Raw genomic sequence first — 7,750 nt, forward strand, 5'->3', positions numbered from 1 at the left:
AGGAGATTATGGAGTCAGGAGTCATGCCGGACAGCATGGCAGAGGGGTTGATCCACTTGATCCCCAAAGAGGGAGGAGACAGACTGGAGATTAGACAGTGGAGACCGATCACCTTGCTAGGCACGGCCTACAAGGTCCTAGCTAAGGCGATCAGCAGGCGGCTTCAGCCTCACCTTCCGGACATCATCCACTCCACGCAGACTGGCTTCATCCAGGATAGGAGCATTCTGGATAACATTTTCTCTTTCTGGGAGGCTACGGCTCTGGCTAGATTTCGACAGGAGGATCTGGCAGTGCTCCTTCTCGACTTCGAGAAGGCATATGATCGAGTGGACTGGGCCTTCTTGGAAGGCACTATGGAGAGGATGGGCTTCCCCCCTCAGTGGATCCGTGGGGTCTCTGCACTCTACACATCGGCTCATAGCCAGGTGCTGATACAGGGCGTGCGCGGAGAGAGGTTCTAGCTCTCGCGCTCGGTGCGGCAGGGGTGCCCCTTGGCGCCCTTTCTTTTTCTTTTTGTGGCGGAGGCCATGAGCACTTTTTTGACGGCACAGGATACAGGTTTGCGGGGCCTCCAGCTTCCCATCCGCACCTCGGAGGAGCTCCTAGACTCGGAGTTTGCGGATGACACTGCTGTCTATCTTCAGGGAGGTGAGGAGAACCTCCGCCGCTTCGCCTTAGCCATGGACAGGTTTTGCAGAGCTTCGGGCGCTTTGATCAACTGGCACAAGTCGTGTGGGCTGTGGGTCAGCTCTATGCCCCCCCCGACTTGGAGGCCAGTTGACGGTTTTCAGTGGCTGCCCCCCGGCACTACAGTGCGTTATTTGGGATGCTATGTGGGCATTGACATATCTCCGGAGCAGCAGATAGCCCCCCTTCTTCTGAGCATTCGGAAGAAGCTTCTGTATTGGAGTACCGCTCGTTTATCTCTGGCTGGCCGAGTAGTTGTGGCCAACCAGGTTCTGCTTGCTACTATGTGGTACATCACTTCTTGCTGGGCCTTCTCTCGGGCATGCATTGGCCAAGTGCAGAGGCTCATCAGGAACTTTCTTTGGTCCGGTGGCGACGGGCGGCCCGCCAGGGCCAAGGTGGCATGGCGGTGATCACTCAGCCGAGGGAGAGAGGTGGCCTGGGCATTGTTGATCCTATTTGCCAAAGCCAAGCATTGCTTGGCAAGTTGGTAGTTCGTGGCCTCCTGCCAGGCGCTGAGCCGTGGAAGGAGTTTCTTGTTTCCAGGATGCTCAGCCGCACCCCTTCTCTTAGCGGCCCCTGGACCCCCAGCATCAGGTGGATCTTTACAGAGCAGCGATCCAGAGGAGTGGGCCTTGGCTTCGAGGAGCGTTTTGCAGCTAGCCTTCTGAGGGCCTGGTCGCATCTGAGGCCGTCACTCTTCCAGACTCCCCCGGGCACCGATGAGGAGCGCCTGAGGCAGCCTTTGATCTGGAACCCCTTGATTCGTCTCCCCAGTGGCCATATGGTTGGATCGCGGTCTCACGTGTCGTGGGGCCCGCTGAGCTCAGGCCCAGCCCAGTCCCTAGACGACTGGATAGGTTTTCAGCAGCTGCCTCTAGAGGCTCAGGAGAGGAGACTCAGTGGGATGAGGGGCAGAGAGTTGATGAGATAGGACATTGAGGCGGCCATCCCCAGGGAGTGGCGGACCCCAGTACAGGACCCTCCACCTCCACAATGGATGGGTGTCTTTACTCGGCATGAGATCCTTCTAGCCGTCTGCGGCACTGCGGAGAGAGTCGCCCCACTCACTTTCGAGGTGGGAGAGGGTGGCCAGCTTCAGAGGACACGACTAGATTTGGATGGGCTCCAGGGATGTATTCTTCAGAGGGTGCGGGTGGTCGGCTTTCATCAGAGACAGTGGCATGTAGACCCCTCACCGGCCTCGATAGGGGAGGACTGTTCTTGGAGATTATGGGCTTGGGACAGCAGGCCTCTTATTCGCCTTCAGTGGGATCCAGTTGAGTGGTTTTGGCGAGATCCCTACTTGGCCCACACCAGCCCAGGCATCCCCTTTTTTCAGTACACAGCGAGGCTGGGGCGGCGGATTCAGAGACACAGGATAGCGAGCACCCCGGCGGCGGCCGAGCATTGGCGGCGACAGGGGCTCTCCCCTGCCTTTCTTCGGGACTTCTGGCAGCGCCTTTGGGCCAGCTTCCGGCCCCGGAAGGTGACGCTGTTTCTCTGGATCACAGCGCATAGAGGACTGGCTGTGGGGGCTTGGCTAGCTTTCGGCAATCACCCAGCGTCCTGCCCTTGGTGCGGCCATGCACAGGAGTCGCAGCGGCACTGCTTATGGGATTGCCCACAGGCACAGCAGGTCTGGCAGCGCGCTCTCAGGATGGTTTTTGCAGGCTCACCAGGTGAGATGCTGGTGACGTGGGGTGCGGTGGCTTGGGCCACGGACAGCTGCCCGGCCCTTGGATATGAGGACGTCCCTGGCAGTGCGACCATCCAGGTCTCTGACAGGGTGATGGCGGTGGTTCCGACGCCAGACTTCTCTTCGGCAGCCCCTCAGGAGGGGGTCGGGCACAGATGGGAGTTGATCAGCAGCATGACGGCTTGGCACATTTGGAGAGCCCGATGCAGGGAGGCCATTGACCGCCAGGCGACTCCACCGGCGGAGGTCATACAAGCCCTCTGGGTGGACATCATTCACACCTTGAGAGGACACTGGCTGGGGGAAACTCCAGGGCGACTCGGATCGCATGAGAGGGCGCCGCAAGGCTTTCCTCCGCACTTGGCAGCCTGGCCCTTTCCTCACCGCGAGGGGCGAGGATGTCACTTGGCACTACAGGCCTCCAGTTTGGCTTTTCTCACCTCCCACATGTACTACTAGGTAGCCCCCCCCAGAGAGCGGCCAGCCACGGGGGTGGAGCTCAGGAGTTCACTGTGTTTTTATCCCTCCTTGCGAGGCGAGCTTTGTAGCCTTATGGCGTTTTCTCATTAACTAATAGAAGGATCTTTTCTATTTAAAAAAAAAAAAAAAAAGATTAGTCCCTCCCTGCCGGCGGTCCGACCGAGAGAAACTAAGACTGTCCTGAGAGTGGGAGAAGGCCCCATGCTGCCATGCATCAGTGATCCTCAGTGACATGCAAAACCGGTCCTAGGCTGCAAGCTCCGTGCCGTGCACTGTAACATGACTGCCTCCCACCCTATCGGCCGGGTCCTCAAGCATGTTGAAGTTCCCCCCCGACACACCAATGTGTGGCCTCTGGCAATGCATCCGTAACTTGGGTCCAGAACTCTGCTCTGGCACTAGCATGATTGAGCGCATAGACGTTGAGCACGCCCAATAGCTCATCATGCATCCTCAGAATGACATACTGTGCTCTACCAGGCACAATGATCCCTCGATCCACAATGGCCTGCCGCCATACATCTGCAATGACCATGCATACTCCTCCCTATCCACCCAAAGGACCAAACCCTGTAGACCAAAAGGTGTCCCATCTACCAGGCATCACCGAACCGCATCACCGAACCATATCTCCGGATCCTGCTCTCACCCAAGTGGTGCTCCTGCATCATCAAAATATCAATGCTGCCACCAACCAGGCATCTCTGAAGCTCCTGCCTCAAGCAACCACGATAGCGTATAAAATGTGCTCCGCCAAGGCCCTGTACATTCCATGAGATGATCCTCATGGATGACCTGCTGAGGTGGAGGCTGTCTCAGCCGTACGGTGGGCCTTCGCAAGCGGCTTGGATGGAGAGTAGTCCCCATCCGAGTGGCTGCGAATCTGCCCACCCGGTGTACTGCAAGAATCACGGATCAGGCGCCAATGGCTTTGGCCCATGGCGACTGCCTCCCGCTCTGACAGAGCAACCTCGTGTATACATACATATCCAGGGTTGCATGCTAAGTCTGCCACTATGCGAATGAGCAAATGTCGAATCCTTGAGGCATCCACACTCCCGGGATCCAAGAAAAAATGAGCCAACTCCCATAGTCGGCCTATCACATCTGTCACCTCCAGATCGCTCACATGATGAGAAAACTCAACTGCCTGAGTTCAAAGTGCTAAGAGCGAGCTCTAGAGTCCACTCCCGGTCGCAAGGGCCACGTAGAGGGAACGAGAAGGCCACCGCTGAATAAAGTGCCTCCTCCCCGCGGGCCGGAGGTATCACTACATGAACTCGGATGGGTGCTGGCTCATGGGGGCCCTCTGCTCCAAAAAGCCGTGTGAAGGCGTAATCAAAAGCCTCCGAGCGCTGTCTAATGCCGAGGCGACTCAGCCGACTGCGGATAGATGATATCCGTGAAGCCCGAATCGGCATGGTAGGTCTCCTCTGTGGTGCTCGAGCGAGGTCGGTGCTCAGCGCCCTCCGGACTGCAGGTGAACGCCAAAGGACTGCCAGGGCCTCCCGAGAAGGTGAGGCGGTGTTGTGACGTGGGCGGTATCGCCGGGCAAGTGCGAGACTTCTGGCTGTGAGAGTCGTTTCCAAATCCCAGCAAGGAAACAGAATATATTTCTCTTCAAGGGGGATATGACATCTCCATTTTGGATGACATGTACATGTGCCAATTCATTTCAAAACATCTCCAAATTCAACTTGATGATTGCACATAAGTTATGTGTCAAGAGCATGACCAGCTCCAAGCATAGATCTCCTGACCCTTTATCCAAGTGCCTCATACATAACACATGTAGGCACAACACAATCTTCAAAAGATTTCTACATACATGTGACCATTCACATCACATATTTCATATATTGCCAACATCACCATTTCAAAATGACTCTTGATCTCATGAAAACCTGCTTTCAGATTCCAACAACTCACAAAGCAAAAGATGGCATATGGCATATATACAACATATTCATGTGATTTTTGAAAACTCCATGTCTAGAAATCCAAAATCCAACCAAGTAGCTTTTTACAAAATAAAATCCAAATCCAGGAAACTCTTTGTACTTTGATACTTTCATATACCAGGACTCTCAAACCCAAAAAACTTTCCAAAGCCTTGAAGTACAAAAACCTTAAAAGGGTAATGTTTTTATCCAAAGACTTTACGATTTTAGAAAATCGTAAGTAACAAAAAAAAAATACTTATCTCAGAATAATAAAAGAAAGCGAATTCATGAATTTCGCTTTTCCCATGTTCTGCTTCACTGCAGTATGCGCCAAAATCAGCATTCGTAAAGTTTTTGACATCAATTCGTTTGTATACTGTGAGATTTTTGAAGATCATAACATTGGACAGTGCATCGTTTTCTCTTTAATTCAAACCCCAAGATGCCCTAAACAGTAGCCTTCATCACAATTTTAGAGTCTCTGGTAGATTTCAGCTCTGGTTATGTTTTTTTTTTTTTGCACACCTCCCTGTGAAAATGCGCCGTTTCTCTGGTTTTCTTCTATTTCCCGCAGGGAATTCGGTCCCAATTCCCTTTTGCAGCATAAATCATGGGATTTCTATTTTGAAAAACACTGCGCTTCTCTGTCGGGCTGCGCCGGAGAGGGAGCCGCTGCCGAAACCGGAGCGGGGAGGGGAGGAGGCGAAGGTGGAAGCGGGGCGGTGGGAGGGGACGGGGGTGGGGGGGGTGAAGGAGGGGGTGCTGGCATCTCCTGGTCCTCAGTCGTCACCGCAGGGGTCTCCTCCTGGAGAGGAGCAAAGCTGTTCCTCACGGGAACCCAGTGAGGCTGGGACTGTGGCTGCTGCTGCAGCGGTCTCTGAGCGTGCTGCTGCGGCTGTCTCCCTCGGCGCGGCGCCCCTGTCCAGGCTGCCACTCCGAGGTCTCTGTGGCCTGAGCAGGTGTCCCGGAGGCAGCCTGCCGAGCCGCATTTGTGGGCAGGCCATCAAGGGCCTGCTCTGCTGTGGTGAGAGTCGGGGTCTCCTGCGAGGGTAGGCCTTGGCAAGATGACCGACCTGCCTGCAAATGAAGCACTGGTTCGGGAGCCCCAAGAACTCCACTCTCTGATCAATCCATCCCCCCCTATCCTAGGTAGCTGAATGGCCTTAGGAAGGGAGGAGATGTAAGACACCAAAACTCTGACCGATGGTAGCCCAGCTGCTCTGGCCACCACTAAAGCTGCTGTGGGGCCAATCTCTAGTACCGAGCCCACCAATGCTCCTATCCTAGAGAGGAGCGGAAGATACTCCCGGCGGAGTCCAGGGAAGCAAACTGTAACATGAAAAAGGCGCTCTCCCTGCTCAGCCGCTGCTGGGTCAAAGCCATGCTGCCAAGGTCTGAAGAAAGCCCGAGCACCCCTGATGTCAAGGGGACTCATGGCAACGACCTTGGCCACGCTCTGGGCGGTCTCGAACTCGATCTGGTAATGTCCACGACCGAGTAGCTGTACGTCCAGGATCTTGCCCACATCTGCAAGAAGGCGGGCCTGGAGAAGATCCCGGATCTCCCCTCTACTGGGGCGAGTGCCGACTATACGGCAGATGGTGGAATGAGCCTGGAGGCGTTCCACCTCTGCGGTGAGGCTCGCTTCCTCTTTTGGCGAAAGAGAGAGCCTGATGGGGGTGTCCTCAGGGGCGGGCGAGGGGGCTGCGGATGAGTCCCTCTGAGGCGGGGCGGGAGGAGCGTCCATCAGAGTCTGAAGCTATGGCGAAGGCGAGGCGAAAGCGGAGATCCTGCAAGAACCGAGCTGCACACAGAGAGGCAGAAGACGAAAGCCGAAGAAAAAGGAAAAAAACCCCCCTGGGGGTGGAAGTCAGCAAGAAAAAGGAAGGGGGGGGGGTGAAGCTGCGAAGGGGGGGGGGGGGGGGGCGGGAGCGGCGCGCAAGAGGGGAGGGGTGGAGAAAGAGCTGGCGTAGGGGGGGGGGGGGGGGCGGGGCGCTGCAGAGTAGAGGTGGGCGCGAAAGAAGGAGGGGGGGGGCGAAGGCGAGGAGGGGTGGCGGGCAATGCAGCGAGGGAGGGGGGCGCAGCAGCGAAGGCAGGCGGGGGGGGGGGGGGGGGGGCAAAAGGAAGGGCGGGGGGCAGTGCAGCGATGGAGGGGGCGCAAAAGCGAAGGCAGGTGGGGGGGACAAGGGGAGGCGCGAGGAAAGAGGGGGGGCGCGAGGAGAGAGCAAGCAGGTAGGCGGGGGGCGCAGGTATGCAGGCAGCGCAAGCAGGGAGGGGGGCGGGAGCTTCAGTGAGGTGGTCTTTTGTCTGGTGCATAGTAGCAGGGGAACGCCGTTTCCACCCCTTGGGAACGGTGGAACGCGTTCCCCCAAGGCTGAGATGCCTAAACCGGGTGGAACGTGCATGGGGGAACGATTTGGCATGGGAACGGCCAGGGGAACGTGGGGGAACGTGGGGGAACGGTTTCATGGAACGTTTGGCTGCCGTTCCCCCTTTGGGGAACGTTTTTTATGTTTGGCCAAGAAAACAAAAAAAAAAGAGAAAAAGTGTACCTGTTGTTGCGAGCCGCCTGTGGATATCCTTGAGCGACGTACCCTATTGTCGCCTGCCCACATACTTCCTAGGCCCGTGCGGCGTGGGTACTTGACAGCTCTGAGTCACGAGTGGGCTCCTCTCTGGAGTCTCTTTAGACTTTGACTCCTACTTTCCAAGGCAAGGCAGCAAGGCTACTTACTTTTCCCTCTCTTTCTCTCTCTCGTTCCCCCTTACCGTTCCCCCTCGTTTCCGTTCCCCTTGTGGCCCGTTCCCGTTCCCCTAATGGGGCTTTCGTTCCATTCCCGTTCCCGTTTTGTTGCTACTATGGTCTGGTGTGCTTTGTTTCCAACCCAATAAGTAAATTTTAATGGCCCTGGTAACCATTAATTTGTACTGAATATTC

The sequence above is a fragment of the Cibotium barometz genome, chromosome 23 (genome assembly GCF_041138505.1).
Source record: "Cibotium barometz isolate CiBa-2024 chromosome 23, ASM4113850v1, whole genome shotgun sequence".
Classification (NCBI taxonomy): Eukaryota; Viridiplantae; Streptophyta; class Polypodiopsida; order Cyatheales; family Cibotiaceae; genus Cibotium; species Cibotium barometz.